Raw genomic sequence first — 20,666 nt, forward strand, 5'->3', positions numbered from 1 at the left:
AAAAAAAAACTTAAAAAAAAACTACTGTAAGGTAGTCTACATTCTGGGAAAATAGATGAGTAAGACATAGATTCTGCTTTTGGGAGTCTGCAATTTAGTGCAATGAAAGAACAATGCACAGACTAAAATGATCAGTGCCCAAAGTTAAGTATAAATAAAGATGCACTGGAACACTGATCATGAAGCTATTTGTTCTGATGGGTGGGATTGGAAAGGACTTCACTGAGGAGGTGGCATTTCAAGTGATGTGTGAGTAATGGATATGTATTTTTCCCTAGTTCAATTTGTCAGCTCAACTTATTCCAAATGACTTTGTCATGATAATTACGATGGCAGTGAATGGCACACCCTGGACTCAATGTCTAATTTGGGACAGGAGATAGAAAACATATTCCTTCTTCCATGTATTTTGGCTACCTAATCACTACAACTTTTATTGATTTTTTAAGAAGTAATGTGGGCTTGAAGAAAGATGCTCTACAAAAAATCACTTTTGGGAATAGGAAAGAAAATAAAATTTTCCGATTCCTATCCAAAATACACTACCATCTAATTCTATATTTCCCGTAACTCAACAACTCAAAAGCATTACTGTGAAACATTGTTTTAAGTAGTAAATTAATAGGAAGGCAAGGTGGAAAACAGTAATAGCTAATATTTATAAAGTACCTACCATGTATCAGATACTCTTCTATGAATTTTAAATACATTAATTTACTTAATCCTCATAAAAGTCCTATGAATTAGACCTCAGTCTGATGCCCATTTCATTGTTGAGGAAATTGAGGCATGAAAATATGCAATAACTATTCCCAAGACCACAGAGCTAAGTAGAAGAAGATAATAGCTTGCAGTTGGGAGACTCTTAGTTTCAGATCTGTTCTAACAAACTATATAATAAAACTTTTTTGCATAGGAAAGTAATTTGGTGAATTCTCTGAATTCTTCTAATTGTGCTAAAACTATTTGTAATCCTTGTTTCAAACACTTAGATGTTTTAAATATTTTCATACTTATTCATTTAATATTTTAATGTAAAATAATATAACTTAAAGTAGTTCTTCAACTTTCTTTGCCTTCCTGTTTTGTATAATTAATGACATCAGTTAAAAATAGTTTTACATGAGGAAAAAGTATTAAAAACTTTAGGTGGGAAATGGTGGAAAAGGGATGAAGTGGAAAAGGCACTTATTTCAAGGAATGTTAAGAGTCATACCTATTGACTTTTTTCTTACATCTCTGCTCCTTATTTGTTTGCCTACATGTTCCCCTGTTTCAGAGTGGCCCCTTGGATGATTTTTTATACTCCCATCCATTAACATTTAGATAAAGATTCTTAGTTAACGTAGAACACTATGGTCATTACTTATATACCATGTTTAAAATAAGGTCCCTATTTTCATTGGTCCTAAATAGATAATTTAAGCAATTGAATTTTTCTATTTTTTAAGAATGAGCAATTCAAACAAATCTGAGGGGGACAGGTGAAAGACCCCCTCTCTTCTAGTCCTTTGTAAAAGGCTTCACTTTGGTAAGATGGAGGAAGAGGACAGGGTCGCCTGAGTCTGGCTGCGGCTCACCTGGGAGCCAGCCTTCCTGCATCTTGGGTTGGGCTACACAGCCCCTGGCTTCCCCCAAACATTCTGTGCTGTAAGAAAGAAGCCCAGAAAATTGATGGGCCAGATTTTCTGTCTATATGACTCCACACAAGTCTTTTTCACTCACTTTGTGAGATTTCAGGCCCATCCAGGAGGCAAGATTCTCCTTTGAAGAGCTTTAGAATACAGCATTGTTTGAAAACAAAAGGTTGGATTTGGCCCTAAACAAATATGTGAGATTTGGAGAGGAAATCTAAACTTGCCAAGGGGCATGATTTCTTGCCAGCCTGTTCTGAAAAGCCCTCATTTTCCTTAGCTTACAAAGTCACCTCTTCTTTACCAAGATAATAGAGTTGATCCAAATTCTTGACATCTTATGTTTGGACAAAGAGTCCCTTCTGTGGCCTCCTCTTAAAATGTATTGTCTCTTAAATAATCCAAATTATAGGGATGGAATCATAATCCTCTCTTTTTAATCATGTTGCTTTCTCTCTGACATGTCTGGCTTCCTTAAGACCATTCTCCCAGTTTATATCATTCATTTTTTATATTCTCTCCTACTTGTCAGCCCATTTTTGAAAAGGCAGGCCGAATGTCCCTTCTCTTTGTGATTCACTCCTGTTATCCTCCCTATCCTCTCCATCCTGGTACACTTTTAACTTCTGGGCTTCCCCATTCAGGTTATATTCCATTCCTCCATACAGTGCTGGGGAGGGATTGTGTTTTATGCATCTAGTTCCAATTGGTAGCTGCTCATAAATTTGGAGTGATGAGGAATGTCATCACTGAGACATCCATAGTCACTCCAGGAACTCACAAGGCACCTGGGCCCTTATATGGTTGGGGTAATTTTCCACTTCAGCTGGCAGTATCCTACATGCACAGTATCTCTGGGCTGTGGCCATATCCATAATGGAGATGGAAGTAGGACCAACCCAATTGCAGGGCTACTGCAACTCTAGAGCCCTCGTACCAATTAAATTTATCATGCTCTGATGAAAGCAGGGGGGGATAGGCAAGTCCTCAAATTCAACTTAGCCTGACATCCCACCTCTGTACTGTACCTCATGAGACACTCTGCAACTCTGGCTTACCTCCATCACATCTGTTTCTCTTCTATTTTTGACCCTAATGCTTTAGATCTCCTACAACCACCAGCAGTAGAAATGGCAGTTGAGCTACCGAATTAGTTGTCTTCTTTCTTTCTTTCTTTCTTTCCTTCCTGTTTTTCTTTCCTTCATTCCTCTGTTCCTTCCTCATAATGGAATGTGGAATACCTTTTCTTACTAATAATCCAAAGATTCATTTATTTCACATAAGCTTGTAGTAAACTATTTTTTCTATTCGAAGTTGCAATATACTCTGTTTCACATGACTTTTGAAATGAATGTGTCTTGTTGCTTTAGTGACCGTCCCTCACATTGCAGATTTCTGATACAATTACGTGAAAAGTAGATTCAGGGAGGAGAGATACAAGTTATCATACTAAGCTTTGTAAAATCCTAGGAAGTCTTCAAATATCTGTTTCAATGGGTACTCTTATCCTCTCACATTTTGGGAATGCCTTCCACCTTTAAAGACCTCTTAAGACTTATAAATTATTTAACACTGCAATAGTAATACCTTCCTATTGTATCTATTAAACAATATAGGAGTCCACAAAAAAAGCTAACACACTCCAATCATAGCCCTGATTTTCTGTGCCCCTGAGTAATCAACATGAAAAAGTTTATGTTTATTTTTCAAAACTTTCTCTAAAATATATTACTAACTATATTAAAAGAATATTCACAAATATATGCAATTTATTTTCTTTTTGGTTTTGATTTTAATTTTAAAAATATGGAATTATACCACACGTGTGTGTGTGTGTGTGTGTGTGTGTGTAATTTATCCAACAATTTCCCTATTCATGGACATTAGGTGGATTTCATAGTGGGGGGTGTAATTTGCTTTTTTAACTACAGGCCATGATACAATAAATATCCATCAATATGCAGTCAGTTTCAAAAATCTTTTCTTGCCTGGTTTCCAGATTTGGGTGATGGACTTAAGAAGCTGGCTTTTTAAAAACTTTATTTTTTCCTTACATAAAAAATTTAAAAATGCCAAATCTGTGCCTTTCTTGGGAGAAAACTGTAGTAGAGGATAACATGATTTCAAATCTTAAAATTTTATTTGGATACACAACTTAATTTTAAGAAGTTTCTTCCTTTATTTTGAGAAAGAAAGAGCATGCATGCACGTGAATGGGAGAGGGGCAGAGAGAGAAGAAGACAGAGAATCCCAAGCTGTGAGCTTGGAGCACGACACAAGGCTTGATCCCACAAACCCTGACATCAGGGCCTGACCCCAAATCAAGAGCCTGATGATTAACTGATTGATCTACCCAGGCATCCCTTCACAACTTTTGTCTTAGGACAAATTACTGCAAACTCCCACTTTCCACACCTCTCTCTCTCTTTTTTTTTTTTTTTTAAGCTAAATGTCCTGAAAATAGAAGGAATAGATTTTGGAGATGATAAATAAATTACATGTTTAAACTTTGAACATGAAGACAGAATGTTAACTAAATAGGAATAAATATATTAAGGCAAGAAACCTAAAATTGTCTATAAGCAGATGTCAAAGATTGATTCAGCCTACAAATACATGCCTAATTAAGTTTTGCTTTATTCAATCTTGCTTATTGCATACTGCATTAGACAGTGCTGTGTATTGGGAACTCTAGTATAAAGGACCCATCAGCAGAGATAATAACTATTTCAGTTCTCCATCTAAATTTAACTTGACTACATCAACCAAATGTCCACTTCACCCACCTTGCTCTATTTTCCCTCAATGGTTAGGCGAACAACTTACCATTTTGTCATTAATACCCAATGGAAGATCAGACTTACTCCTTAGCTCCTGAATAGCCCAGCCTAGAAAGGAGAGTACCTTTGACCTAAATAGTAGCATAATTATCCCTAATTATCTGTTTAGACACAGATGGGCCTAATGTGAAGTCCTTGCATACTCTAACATAAAATCTTAGATCCCTGCCAGGGATGAATGTTTAAGAGCTCTAATCCTAAGCACACATCACAGCAGTACTGAACTAATCTTCACTGAGTGCCCATTAGATACCAGGCATTGGTGTAAGGGATTGTGTGCACTGACATAATTCTAACAAACTGATTGAGGTCATTGCTATAATCACCTATATTGTACAGACAACGAAGCTGAGGCTCAGAGAAATTAAATAACTCACCTTAAATCACATAGTTTAGTCATTGTGGGAGAGCAAAGTGTTAAACCCAGTTCAGGTTCTTTCTACAAAAATTACTAGGTTCAGTAGAATGACTGGCAGCTGCTATAATAAGTAAATCCACAAACATGTGACCTCTCAAATACAATCAGTGTGTATTTCATGTGTATCAAGAGTCCAAGGCAGATGTTTGAGCCATAGAAGTGTCCACAAAATATTTCCTAACACAAGCAACCACATTCATGCTCCTAATGGGCTGTGGGGAACTTCCTCAACAAGGTGATTTCAGGATCTAAGCTACTTCCATCTTGTGGTTTTGGTAATCCCTAAGGACTCATTTTTACCAAAAGTAGAGAAAAAGAAGGAGGGTAAGGGAAACATAAGATGTTTAAATGGAATAAGCCTAGAAGCTGCATAGACCACCCAGGGCTTGATTTCCCTGCAGAGGAGGTTGGGAAATACAGTTTATGCATCTAGAAAGAAGAGAAAGCAAATTTTGATGAACAACCAAGTATTCTCTGCCACAACCTCTTTTTTTTTTTTTTTTTTTTTGTCTAGAAGGAATTGGCAAAATATCTATGCCATGGGGTGTATGGAAACAAAGACAGAAAATAGAGCCATGCCCCTCAGGAATTCATAATTTAATTTGGGAACAAGGAAATTAACCTATAATGAAAAATAACAGGACAAGTTGGCATAATAGGAACCAACTGGGTTTCAGGAATTTAGAGAAGGGAAAAGTGATTATGGATGGTATTACAAAGGATCTGAGTTATGTATTAAAGAGAAAGAGCAAGGAACCTTTGGCTCATGAGGGGAAGACCAAAAAAATCTTCAGGTGAACAAACAGTCTATATTTGGGCTGGAGGCCCCAACTTTAAACTTCATCTACTTTATAATTCTGTCTTGGGCAGGTATCTATGTCCTGCAGTAGGTGTAATATTCTCCTGATTGACCTTAGCCATATCATACTGTAATATTTCATATTCTCATGCCAGGTAAACAGATTGAGAAGGGTAGCTGAACAAAATTAGGAATATGGAGGGAATTTTGTAAGGATATTAGTGCTTAATGGCTTGTTTTAGATAATCTATAGGACAGTGTATCAGTGATACACTCTGAATCACATTCTACTCTCCCTGATCTAGAGTCATCATTATGACTTAAACAGAACCATGCAATTTTGCTGTGGACAGAAATAGCTTTATCACTTTCTAAAATTGTCTGTTTTTGCTCCAACATAGAAAGCTCTTCTAAGACAGTATCTGTGTGCCTCATTTTATCCTAGGAAATTAGAATAGTGCAAAGACCATCAAATTCCCAAGCATCCTAAAAGCTTTTTCACTGGTGACTCAAGGCCTGTATGTGTTAGCAAATAAGCAGAGGGGGAAATGTCCACTTCATCAAGAAGTGCTATAAAACCTTTATTCAACATAGAAAAGAATCCACCAATACAGCACACTTTGCTGTCCACTATCCCAGACACAGAACAAGAAAGCTGAGGGCAGACATCTCGTAAATATACCACTGGGTCAGAAAAGAAGAAAAAGATTAGAATGATGGATGTGGGAAATTAATGAAATTCTGAGCAATCTGGAGGATCCCTTTGTAATTCCTGATGAGATGCGGTGAGAGTGAGCTTCAGGAGCCCGCTTCAATTGCTGAGATTCTATATCTGTGCCTTTGATTGGATCATGTCCTATTCCAGGGCCCGCTAAGAAGGAGAGCCATCACCATAACATCTGCTCATGAGTTCTATCTATTCTTCTTGACAGTCATTTAACATCGAATCAGAAATTCCAACAAAAACCCTTTATTCCAGTGAGAGTGGACTCAGGTCAGACATTAGAGATAAGACTGAGGGTTGTGTATGTGAATAAAAATATTTGTTGAAGGAACCCACATGCCGGATCTTAGTTAATATCAGGCATTTCTACACGGTTTCCTCTAAAAGCAATGATTCACCGATGTGTTTGCACTGAACCTCTGCTTGTGCCAGAACAATGACCTGATTAAGTGGGACTTTGAACATAGAAGGTACCTTCAGGGTAAGTCGAAGAATAGGTATAAATGGATACAAAGCTGGGACTTTGTATCTCAAATCATAGTAATCTCTGATTACATTTGCTCCTTTGACAAATATTAATTGAGCTCCTGTTATGTCTCAGTCATGGCAATTTTAACTCTTAGTATTTAGTGTTGTACAAATGAAAGTCTCAGCACTCACGGGACACACAGTTTTATGGGAATGACAGATAAAAATCAGTAAACAAAGAGAACACACAGTTAACTTGTGATAAGTGCAATGAAGACAAACAATAGAGTGTAGGTTCTTCCTGGGTGGCAGGAGGACCTACACAGAGAGACTACTAAGGAGAACTCTCTGTGAGTAGATGATATTTAAACTGGGGTCCTAGAGGATACAAAGTAGAAAAGGTGTCCACCATCCAAAGAGCAAGGGATAAGATAAGGGGACAGTTCAGATAAGGAAGAGATTAAAAATACTGAACTTCCAGCAGATAACCAGCAACCACAGTGTTGGAACACTTTTTTTTTTTTAAGTTTATTTATTTTGAGAGAGAGAGAGAGAGAGAGAGAGAGACAGCACAAGCAGGGGAGGTGCAGAGACAGAGAAGGGGGTGAGGGAGGGAAAGAGACAGAGGGAATTCCAAGCAGGCTATGTACTATCAGTGCAGAGCCCTATGTGGGGTTCAAACTCAAACCATGAGATCATGACCTGAGCTAAAGTCAAGACTTGGATGCTTAACCAACTGAGCCACCCAGGTGTCCCTGCAACAACACTTCTGATGTTGAGTTTTATGTGTTACTTTAGCTAGGGCTATAGTCCCCAGTTACTCAAATCTAAGTGATGCTATGAAGGTATTTTGTAGATGTGATTACTGTTCATAATCAGTTGACTTTAAGGAGAGGCCTGATTCACTCAGGTGAAAGGCCTTAAGAGTAGAACTGAGGCTTTGCAGAAGAAGAAAAATTCTACGGCCTGCAGCCCTGGCTTGTGCCTGAGGCTTCCGGTCTGCCCTTCCTGCCCCACAGATTTCTGACTTGTCTTGTCAACCCCACAACTGCATAACCCAATTCCTTGCAATAAGTCCCATAATATATATCTGCTATTGGCTTTGTTTCTCTGGCTGAACCCTAACCAATACAGGATCTTGTAGCCCTCACAGAGGGCCAGCCATTATTCCTTTAGTTGCTGGGTTTCATGGAAGTGCAGGGGATTCTAGGAAAGGGGCAGGTAGATGTATGTAGGGGTGTGTAGGGGTGTGCAGGGGCATGGGGTAGCAGTACTTACCAATAGGGTGGAGAGGCCATTCACTGTCTTCACAACTACTATAATTTATCAGAGCATGCAGGCTGAATATTAGCAAGAATTCCAGAAAGAGGGAAGAGAATATATGAAAGTCCTAAGACCAGAAAGTATTTGGAATATTCAAGGAACTAAAAGTAAAACAGAGATTCTGGATACAGTGGGCAAGAGGGAAAGTGGAATAAAATGATGGAATACAGGATCGGGGGTGCAAGTATGGTTAAGTACAGTGGGTTTATTTAAAAGCTCATTGAAGATTTTCAAGTAGGTCAGAGTCTGCTCAGAGGAGAAGAGATTAGCCCGGGGTTATGTTGAAGTCAGACACAAGAGTGTACAGTTCACCCCTGAAGAGCATGGGGGTCAGAGGCTCAAAAATCTATGAATGTTGACTCCCCCAAAACTTATACTAATATTCTCGTGTTGAGTGGAAGCTTTATCAATAACATAAACAACTGATTAACACATATTTTGCAGGGCATATGTATTATATACACTACATTCTCACAATAAAGTAGAGAAAACAAAATGTTATTAGGAAAATCAGAAAAGAAATTACATTTACAGTACTGCACGTTAAGAAATCTGGATCTAGTGGTCAGTGCACCAGGTGGTAGTCCTGTAGGTCTGTCTCTTGCTTCAACCCTGCTTGGAAGGAACAGACAGACCCCAGGAGGCCTCCAGCCTCCCAGCACCCCACAACCTCTTTTGCAGTCGCAACCTTCGGAACCACCTTCTCAGCCATCCTGTGCCTCCCCGAAGAGCCAACACCGATTTCCGCACTTGGCCCCTTTCCTGTGCACCAGCACGAGCTCCCACATGCGTCAGAATTATGCCACCCGGGTGGCAGCCGCGTCCACCGCCTGGCCCACCTGCCTCTGCGCGTCTCCCGCACTCACCTCTGTCTGGGCCGCTGTTTCCACGGGGAGGACGTGGCTCTGTGGACGCAGGCCACGTTGCGAGCTGAGAAGCTCCAGGGTCCCCGCGTCGCTGGAACAGGCCAGCCAGGCGGGGCCGCAGCGCTTCTTCCAGGACGTGCAGGAGCCGCGCGCGTGAGCGGGATCGACCTCCGGACGCCAAAGCAGCGCCCCGGCTGGGAGGATCCTGAATCCCGTCCCGTGCGTCCGCGGACGTGGCCTCTGCCCGCGCCCACCCACCCGCGTCTGCGGGCCACCTGCGGGACCTCGGCCAGCTGCGCAGGTGCCGCCCATCGCGAAGATGGACACCACCTGCCTGACCCCGTGGGCCGGCCCGCCGGCGGGGCAGGGGGCACCTCCTTACCTGACTCCCCCCTCAGGCACCGCCTGTCTCCGAGGGGTCCCCTGGCTCTTCCCTGGTGTCAGAGCTTCTGACTGAGCCTCTTCCCGAGGCCACCAGGCAGCCCTTCAACCACCCTGGAGCCCTCTCCCAAGCCATAGACCAAATGGAAACAATAAAACTTTTTGCAGAAAACAAATATCCATGTATAAGTGGTCCCAGAGTTCAAAACCATGTTGTTTGAGGGTCAACTATATGTGGCGGTCTAGGCAAGAGATAATGGCATCCTGGACAAACTTGACAATGGGAGGGATGCAGACAAATGGATGGTAAATTTGGAAAATGATAATGTGAGTGCGTGCTGATAAAATAAAAGGAAGGGGACTGAGGGATGAAGCTGATGACCCCCGATTCCACAGTGGGTGATAAAGAGATGAATATCTGTGCTCACCACAGGAGGCTTTCTCCCTCACAGTTGATAATCCACAAGATAGCTGAGGAGTTGCATTGTTGAGGTTTGGGGGTGTGGTGGGACTGGATCTAGGACTGTGACCTCACACATCTGGGGATTATGGGACAGAGATTTCACTTCTCCTTCATATTTCCACTGATTCTTGCCCACGCCCAATCTTTGTTTCCCTAACCCACTTCCTCCTGCCTTGCACGTAAGGTGCTCATTTCCCCGTTGTGATTTCCATGTTGTTGTGAAGGAGTGTGTTGTATATTTAATTGCTGTGCGTGCTTCATGCTATGGAAGTTTTGAAACACTAACGTTGTTCTTATACAACTGTGGAAATACTGGGCCAGGCCCAAGAAATGTGTTTTGTTCATCTTGATAGAGTTTGTGTTTGTGCAAAATGAAGAATGGACTCTTTGATGTCATCCAGAAGAAGGTTGTGTTGAAATTTCAAATATACCTTGAAAAATCCTCAAAGAGGATTAGATGTGCGTGGTTAATGGACAGAGACCTGCTTAAGAAAGTATCACCGAGGCCAACAGAACAGCTTCTGAAAGGGTCTCAAGGCTATTTTGTTTTAGACTCAAATATTAAGTATTATGAGTTAAATCATATCCCTCGAAAAAGAAATATTGGAGTTATAGTCCTCAGTACCTCAGAATGTGACCTTATTTGGAGGTAAGGTCTTTATGTACGCAATTAAGTTAAAAGAAGGCCATTGGGGAGGACCCTGATCCAATATAACTGATGTCCTTATAAAACGGGGAAATTTGAACACAGAAACACACACAGAGAGATGATGTGGAGTGACAGAGAAGAAGGCTATCTACAAGCCAAGGAGAGAGGCCTGGAATGCATCTTTCCAGTTTAGCCTTTAGAAGAGAACAACCATAGTAACACCTGGATTTGGAACGTCTGATCTAACCGATAAGATAGTAAATTTCTGTTGATTAAGATGCTCAGTATGTGGTACTTAATAAAAACAGCCTTAACAGACTGACATGTTATCTATATACTAAACATTCCAAAATGTAGACCAACACTTGGGTAAATCAGATTCAACCTTTCTAACCTAGGCTATCTAGATTATGGCTAATTTAGAAAAGAAGTGAATTCATAATTAAAAAAAAAGGGAAGAAGAAAGTACAAGGTGGTATGAGGGGCACAGGGAGAATGGGAAGAAATGAAACTAGAAAGCTTATGGAGGGAACAAATGTCTGAGAAAAAACCAACCTAGTCCAGGCTGAGTTCAAAATGTTATATTCTAGTGGGTTACATTGATCTAGTGACTATTTCTGCTTGCCACAACTTTGTACAATATTAAAATCCCTACATACACACTGAGCTTTAAGCAAAAATTTCCAAGCAGTATTTACTCCTGAGATTTCTTCTCCCCCGATAAAACTTATCTCCAAAAAATAAAGAAGTGAATTCATAAAGTGTTATTTTGCTGAATGAAATGAATCTAGGTAAATAACTCACTGATTCTTATAAAACATTTAAGTGCTTATGGCTATTTGCCCTTTATTTGTGAACTTTGTTAATATACAGATCATGTCTACTAGTCAGATCAATACAAGTTTTTCCGATTGTTTTCAGGATCTTGCTTTATTTACTGTGAAATTGTTATGTAATCAATACGTATAACTAAATATACTCTTAGATTTTCTGTATTGTGATACAGGTCAATTTTGGTAGCGGTGCTCTATTGTTTTAATGTTTGTTACCTTACAGTATGTCATTTTGGTAAGATGAGTTTTTTTCTCATAATATTATTTGATACAGCACAGGACAGTAGCTAAGAGCTCAGTGTTTATGTTTCATGATTCCCTTACTGATCTAGGTATGAATCTTGGTATCTTGGCCTCCTTCGAGGTTTGCTATGAAGAAAAAGAAAGAAATGTGAAATACTTAGAACAATGACTCATCCATAATAAACACCCAGTAAATGTTGTCTATCATTGTTGCTATAAGCCAAGCATTAAACGAAGGTCCTTGCAACCCTAATGGATGGTACAAATAAAAGGCCCATTTACAGTTGAGGTAGCTGAAGTCACAGAGAGGCTCAGTAATGAGTAGAAGATCCAAGATTCAAACCTAGGTTGTTCCAAAGGCCACTCTTGTTACCAAAGTGCAGTAAGTCCTCTGGGTGGGAAGTCTCAAAAAAGTCAGCTATTTTCATCGTATCCATGCATGTTTACTTTCCCATATTAATTGTAGACTATTTTCTAGAGTTCCAAAATATGCTGGTTGAATTGGGATATAATTTCACAAGATAATAATTTCACATTCGCCTTATTATGAGTGAGGTTAAGCACACTCTTTTATGTTTTGCATTTTGTCTGCCACATGCGTTTCTTTTCTGTGAGCTCTTTAGTGTGCAGTTTTGTTCATTTCGCTATTGATTCATTAACTTTTCATCCCAACTTTACCATTATCTTTGGACACACTCCATTTAGGCCTTTGCTTCCATCATTTAGCCCATCATCACCTTCATCTAGCCTAAATCAATAGTTATTTCCTAGGCCTTGTCTTTTCTTACCTATCAGTAACACTGAACACAGGTGACCACTCCCTCCTAATAGAAAGGCATTCTTCTCTTGTCTTCTGGCTTAGAGTACACTCCTGTTCATCCTGCCATCTCACTGCCCTCTGCTAGTCAGTTTCCTTTCTCCTATTTTCCATATGTTCCTAACATCTAAATGTTGTATCCTGGGACTTAGTCCGGTTATACTCCCTCACCCCCGAAAGGATTCTGCCAGTCTCATGGCCTTAAATAGGCTGATGGCTCTCCAACGTAGACCCTCTTCCCTGAACTTCACCTCCAGGTGCCTGGGTGTGCACTACCTCCATCCAGATGGCCAGCAGGCTTCCCAAAATCAACTTGTCTAGAATCCATCCTCCCCCTACACCTGTGTCTCCCGAGTTCTGTTACATCCTTGTAACAGTGGGGCAAAGTATTTTGGATTCATGTTCGACCCCTCTTTATCTCATAGTCTATCTCTAATCTCTCAGCAAAACTTGTTGAGTATCTCTTCAGATTTTATCCAAAATCTGATCTCTTCTGTTTATCATCTCTTTCCTGGGATATTATCCTAATTGGTCTCCTGGCTTCTACACTTGTTGCCTTTATGGTTCATTCCAACACAGCAGCCAGGGAAGTCCTTCTAAAATATAAGTCCAGTTCCGGCACTTTTCTTCTCAAAGCATTGCAGTAGCCTCCCATTTTACATAAAGAGAAGCCAAATGGCTTATAGTGGCTACAGCTCTTAGGAGACATCCCCCAGGCCACTACCCAGGCCCCATCTCACGCCACTTTCATTCTGTTCACTTCGCTCCAGCTGTAGGACCTCTGTGCTGTCATTCCAATAGACCCAGTGTGCTCTCCCTCAAGGGGGTTTGGCTTGCTGTTTTTCTGCAGTGTCATTATCTCCCCCCTTCTCATGCATCTCTTCAGATGTCCTTCTATCAGCAAGGCCTTCCCAGACTACCTTACTTATAATTACACATACTCATGTGCCCGTCCCTCCTCTGGCCTGGTAATCTCTACGTCCATTCTCTATTTTTCTCCATAGCACTTGTAACTATCAGATGTGCCATATACTTTACCTGCTCATTCACTTATTGTCCCTATGTGCCCACTGGAATATAAACTTCACGATAGCATGAGTTCTCAGCTGGTTCACTGCCGTATTCTCAGGGCTTTAAAATAGTGATTGGCTCCAAGTAGCTACTCAAATATTTGTTGAATAAGCCACTGTGTGCACTGAGTTACATCCTCATTTTCAGTGAAGGAAATTGGGACTCAGGTAGCTACATAACTTTCCTTTGTAGCTAGTAATGAAATCAGAGTCAATACTCTGATGCCTCAGACTCCAAAGTGCTCCTTCTTTGTTTGCATTGGGCTGCCTCCTTCCAGAAGGAGGGCTTTTATTTACATTTTACATTTATTTACATTTTAATTTTAAGGACATGGTTGAAGTCCAGGATAAGTCTTCAGAGAATCTGGGTTCTGGTCCTAGCTCAGCCACTAAATAATGGTGAGATCATGGGGAAGCCACTTAAGTCTTTTAGTTCTCAATGATCACTTGAGTAATCTGAAGAAAAGTGTCTATAATCTCTAGAGTTTCTTCCAGTGAGCAGTCTACAACCCATTAGCTTACATAGTGCTTAAGCGGATGGTATACAGTTTACCCAATGTTGTTCTAGTTCTCACAGTAAGAAGTACAGAAAGATCATAGGTTAATTTTGTTTTCATTTAGTTTAAGCCTTTTTGCTAAGGGAGGTGTTAATATACCATAAAGTTTTATTGTTTTTCTCTGAAGCAAGAGGAACAACTGAGATACAATTTGCTCCATATTCTTGCCAATGTCTGATAGATTCCCCACCCTACCGCCTCTCTCTTTAAGTGAAACAAGACATAATTTCATATCCCTGGTCTGAGCGAAATGGCCATATGTTTTAGAAAATCTGAAAATAATGTATTATGCATTGTTAAAGAGAAGCTCTTTTGAAACTTGTTTAAAATCTAGGCATGTAAGCACAGTGCAATAATTATAACTTGAAGAGCTTCCCTAAGAACTTTGTGAAAGTTTAGAGAAAAACCTGTAAGGTGGACGCATGTAGCAACAGATTAGTTGGTCTCTTAGCAGTTATTATCCTTCCTCCGTCCCTAGGTCTCCACTCTGGCAGTTAAAAACAAAGAGATGCTCACAGAGAAATCTCAGGACTGACAAGCTGGTTCCTGCCACATTTGGAGAGTGGCATTTGGGATTGGAATATATTATGTGAGTTATAAAGGAAATAAATCTCATTTGTGGTCTCTCTAGTCCTTTAATTAGAAAAAGAAAAAAAAAAAGCACAACAAACTGTCTGAGGCCCCAAGAACTATAGTTGGCAGGAAGTAATTATTTTTCTTGGAGCCGGCGCAAATGCTCAGGGCCAGGTACAAAGCCAACTGCAAGATTTGACATACATAGCATTACACAGCATCAAAAGATTCTGCTGCAATCATCACATTTTATCATCACAAGAGCGGCTTCTTGTTCACCCTTTCCTCTTGTCCAGATGACCAAGTTGGGAGGCCCACTCCCACCCCAGTTTCTCTGGTGTCTTTTGTGCCATTTATTCACAGTGGAACTTCTGTTCCAGAAAAATCTCTGGATGAACCTGTAGAGAAAATCCTCTCACTTGTCCACTACAATGACCCAGTAGGTTAAGGAGATGCATGCCACTTAAAATTAGGCTAGAACTCCTATGTACACACTGAAGTTGTGAGTGCTTTCAATACCATAGAGGCTAAGAGTACCAGTAAAGTAGTTTCATGAATAAACAGTCAATTCCTTTTCATTGTTTTCCAGGACCCAGATGCAAACTTCAGTGTGCATTAGAATCATTAGTGGATTTATGTATTTATGTATTTATTTATTTATATCTTTCCATCTCTGGCTTTATTGAGATATAATTGACACATAACATTGTGAAAGGGTAAGATATATGGTGTGATGCTTAGATGTACATACATATTATGAAATGATTACCACAGTAAGGTTAGTTAACACATCTATCACCTCACATAGCTACCTTGTGTGTATGTGGTGAAAACATTTAAGCTTTACTCTCTTAGCAACTTTCAAGTACACAATACAGTGTTGTTAACCATAACGACCATGTTGTATATTAGATGCCCAGAACATATTATCTTATAACTAGGAGTTTGTAGCCTTTTTTTTTTTTCTTGGAGAGTGTGAGCACAAATGCGAGAAGGGCAGAGAGACAGAGAGAGAGACAGAGAGAGAGAGAGAGAGAGAGAGAGAGAATCTCAAGCAGGCTCCATGCTTGATGCAGCGCTTTGCATGGGGCTTGATGCCAGGACCCTGGGATCATTATCTGAGTTGAAATCAAGAATTGGACATTCAACTGACTGAGCCACCCAGAAGTCCCAGTTTGTAGCCTTCTACCAGTATCTCCCCAAATGAAAGTTATTTACACTCCTAGGCATGCCTCCAGAGTTTGATTTCTTTGGGATGGTATAGGCACAGAAATCTGCATTTAGGCAAACAACCTAGTCACCAGAAATCAAAGCGGATGCACCATTCTTCCACACTCTGGGTCAAGGGTGGTGGTGAGAATGAGTACAAGGAAATCAAGGAGTACCTCTTGGGTCTTCCTGAAGTTCAGTCCAAGGCAGCCTCAAGAATGGTTCTCCCTGACCTTTTTTTTCTATTGGCAGGTACTTCCACCCTTTGGGTCATTCAAGTTTTCTTCTCTGTCCCCTTCCCTATGCCTGACACTCCATGCAGAATAAGACAAAGTCTCTGTATCCTCCTTCCTTGCACCATCAAGACAAGCAAACATATTCTTTCCATTATGAGACTTTTATTGAAAATCCTTATGAATAACAAACTGGACGTAAATGTAGGGAAATTAAAAACATCCTGAATTTTATCAAAGATTTTTTAGTTGTGGCTCCAAGTCTGCTTCTCATATGAAGGAATGGAAGAAACTTGGGGTTTTAAATTTTAATTCTTATTCCTGAAACTAGAAATCCTCAAGCTTCCCTTCCTTCCTGTCCCTACTTCTTGTTCCAACTTTGGTAAAGCCCCAACATCTCCAGTGTTTCATGGATCCCTGCCAATGGAATCCATCATTCTCTTTGTTTCCACTTTTTCAATTGTAAAACAAATACAAGCTAACTTTCATGTACTTCGGACACCAATTTCCTTAGTCAGAAAAGACTTTAAATATTGGAAAAATGAGAATTATTAGGAAGAGGTAACTTATCTCAGAAATTGGTCATTACTGGTAATTGGTAATTCTCTTTACAGTTCCAAGCAAAGAGTCTATGCAGACAGTCCCTTATTTCCACCCCCTACACCCAAATTACAAAAGGAGCAGGTTTTTAAATTTTAACTTTTTATTTTATTATTTTTAAGTTTATTTACTTATGTATTATTTTATGTTGATTTATTTTTGAGAGTGAGAGAGATCATGAACAGGGGAGGGGTAGTGAGAGAGGGAGACACAGAATCCAAAGCAGGCTCCAGGCTCCAAGATATCAGCACAGATCTCGATGCAGGGCTCAAACCCACAAACTGTGAGATCATGACCTGAGCCGAAGTCGGATGCTTAACTGATTGAGCCACCCAGGTGCCCCTATTTCTTTATTTTTTGAGATGGGTAGAGCAGGCACACAAGAGGGGCAGAGTGGGAGAGAAAGAATTCCAAACAGGCTCCACACTATCAGCACAGAGCCCGATACTCGGTTCAAACTCATGAACCATGAGATCATGGCCTCAGCAGAAATGAAGACTTGGACATTTAACTGACTGAGCCACCCAGGCGCCCTCAAATTTAACTTTTTATTTTAAAATTCAAACACACCCAGCAGGTTTAAACTGCCAGTTATTTATGATACCTTATTGTGAACACCTTCCTTTTTTTTTCTTCCTTCCACCCACAATTTTGTTTTATTTATTTTTATTTTATTTTATTTTATTTTATATTTTATTTTATTTTATTTTACATTCTCAATGTCTTTAGCTTACACAGAAACAGAAGTGAACAAGACAGAAAGTGTTCCTCACTTAACGGACAATAAAAGACAAAATACATGATTTAAATAAATAAATTTATTTATTTAAATAAATAAAATATAAAGTAATTACCTGTGCTTGAAAAAACAAAACAGGAAGAAGAGTGGAGAGTGGCTGATGTAAAATATGCAGAAAGCAGTGTCTTAACGGGGAAACACTTGAGAGCAGGGGCACTGCTGGAGAGGGAGCCCTGGGAAAAGTTATAAAATAAAACAGGTCACCTATGAGGTAAAATCATGGAAGTATTGGTAGCGGGAGGTGAGGGTGGGCTGAGAGGAGAAAAGTGCAGTGGAGCTCTCCTTGGGTGTGGCTTGGTTTATGTTGCTTGGATTCCTGAAGATAATCTTATTTCATCTGTTTGTGTCTCTGATAATTATCTCATTCACTTTGTTTGTAAATAAGCATGGAACCTACAAAATGATCAGCTCTTCAGTGTGGCTTCCCAGACTCCTAGTTCCTTGTCCCCACCTGACTGGGACCACCTGTCTCTGCCTGGGGTCTCCTCTCGGCTGTTTACTCTCTCCAGACCAGTTAACTGGGTGAATTGTGGAGTTCACCTGATTTGTTTTGTCTTTATCAGGATTCACCATTCTTCACTCACAGATGGTCAATGTCTAAACAATGTTATTTCATACACTATGCCTATTAAAAAAAAATATTTCTGGTGAGAGAGTAAATCTGATCAATCTTGGCCATAATTGAAAATGAGTTCTCATACTTTGTATCATGAACCACAGATGTACTTCACAGCTGGGCCACACACAACTGATTCCATCTGATATTTGTTCCTGAGCCTAAGGTAGCCACTATAGGCTGGCCAGGGAACAATGATTAATGTTTCCAAATGCTTTCCTCTCTTGAAGACAATGAAGATGAAGCATCCAAAATGATAGTGGTAGCAGAAGGATCAGCAGACATAGGCACTGAAAGAACCCAAAAGCCAAAAGGAACAAAGAAAGTGGGTCAGAAACCATGTTTGATAGAAGCCATGGGTGAGAAAGAAGCATAGAAAATAGAAGAGGGCATAAAAGAGTTGGTAATGGGTAGCTTGAGTAGAAACAAAGATGGAAAAAAAAAATGAGAGAAGGGTCATGGGGAAGGCAACTAGAGATTCTGTTGTATTCTAAATGATTTTCCCTTTTACTATAAAACTTGGGTATACTGAGGCACCTGAGTGGCTCAATTGTTTAAGTGTCCGACTCTTGGTTTTGGCCCAGGTCATGATCTCACAGTTCATGAGATCAAGCCCTGCATCAGGCTCTGTGCTGATAGCATAGAGCCTGCCTGGGATTCTCTCTCTATCTCTCTGCCCTTCCCTTGTTCATTCAGTCTCTCTCAAAAATAAGTAAACTTAAAAAATGTGGTTATACTGATTTATAAGAGTGTCCAATACTTCTTTACTTTCTTCTGAATCTTTCTAGTAATGTTTGTCACTTGAGGTAAGCTGACCCCAATTCTTTTTTCAAAAGAACTTAAGACTCACCTATTGGATCCTTGGTAATGGCAGTTGGTTAAAACTGAGGCAGGGTACAAGGTATGTATACATACTGGTTACCTATTATAAAACCATTTAATGAGACCCATGTAATGGGAGATATAAATACGTACCTCTTTCATTAAATTGTCTATATCACCACTTCATTATTACAAACTGAAGAGATAATTCTCTTGAAAGAAAGAAGGAAAGAAAGAAAGAAAGAAAGAAAGAAAGAAAGAAAGAAAGAAAGAAATAAAGAAACTATTTCAGGACAAATAAAAGGATATGATGCTTAAAGCTCATATATTCCTCAGATGACAGATCAGGTGTCCCCTCCTCAGAAATGTATCATTGACCCCTGCCCCTACGTCAGATATCCTGTTACAAACTCTCAGAGCACTCTGAACTTTCCCTTCAAGTGCCTGTCTCAGCTTATAATTATATCTTTTTGTCTGTGTAATTAATATCATCTCTCCCCAACTAAATTATAAGCAATAAAGGGTAAGGATTCTCTAACATTGAATTAGACATGGGAAAACAGAATTCATATGACAAAAACGCTTAGTTTTTACCAAAATTCATTTTGGTTTTATCCTGAAGACAGCCAACTTTATTTGTCAGGTTGCCACATAGATGTGGCTATGTGAAACAATGCAAGCAATGTGGGGTGTTTCTAGGCATGATCTATTAAAGTCTCCCATTTACACACTCTTCCAAGTATTTTCTCCTTTTGAATGATGTGGATGATGGCCTCTGACCTCCCACTACTCTCCTTCCTTCTTTCCTTCCCTAGGGATGCTTTGGGAGCCACATGATGAAAATGATGGAGCCACAGTATGAAATGAGCCTGGGTATCCAAGTCACCACATGAAACAGAGTTACCACATTGTTAAGAATAACCCACTTTGACTATTACATAAGTGAGAAACAAACTTTTATTGTGTTTGAGTCAGTATACACGTGTGGATCTATTTGTTATTGTAGCCTAATCTACCTTATTAAAATCCATGTGTATGAAGGTATTGGGAGATAGGAGGGTGGGAAATGCATCAAACATGGAGAACAGGAATGCCCTTGCATTAATAAGCATTTGGAATTATAATTACACATGCCAAGTTTCAAGCAATGCCAAGAAATTAAGTTATAGATTCTCCATTGTCTAGGGGCTTTAAACTTCATTTGGAGGGCTGCTGGTGAATGAACCTAGTGATTTCTTGAAAACCCATACAGTTCCATTATTCTAGCTCTATCCACCAATGTTACTTACAGGAAAATAATTCATCCTTCTTTACAAAGGAATACATACACTGTCATGGCATTTGAGAAATATGGCATCAGTCTCCCTGGAATAATTGAGAATTTTATTATCCCGTTGGATGAAGTAATAGACTCCATGCCAACAGAGCCCTTGTGAGGCTGACTTCATAAAAATAAAAGACAAGAGGTAAAAACATCCATATATATATATCCCCCAGATATGTCTTCAAAGCTAGCTTTGATAAAATTTCTTATGGCTGAAGGACATAGAAACAGTACATTCAATCTACCTGTACCCAAAGGAAACTTCCTCTTTATTTGATGTAACTATGGAGTAAAATAACGTATCAAGCTCTGCTTTGGGAAACAGAAGGCAGATTCAGCTATTATTTATTCTTAGCATGTAAATGACTAAATGCCAATGTATGTTGTCTTTCAAAAAGAATACAA

This window comes from Panthera onca, chromosome A1 (assembly GCF_046562875.1).
Source record: "Panthera onca isolate mPanOnc1 chromosome A1, mPanOnc1 haplotype 2, whole genome shotgun sequence".
NCBI lineage: Eukaryota > Metazoa > Chordata > Mammalia > Carnivora > Felidae > Panthera > Panthera onca.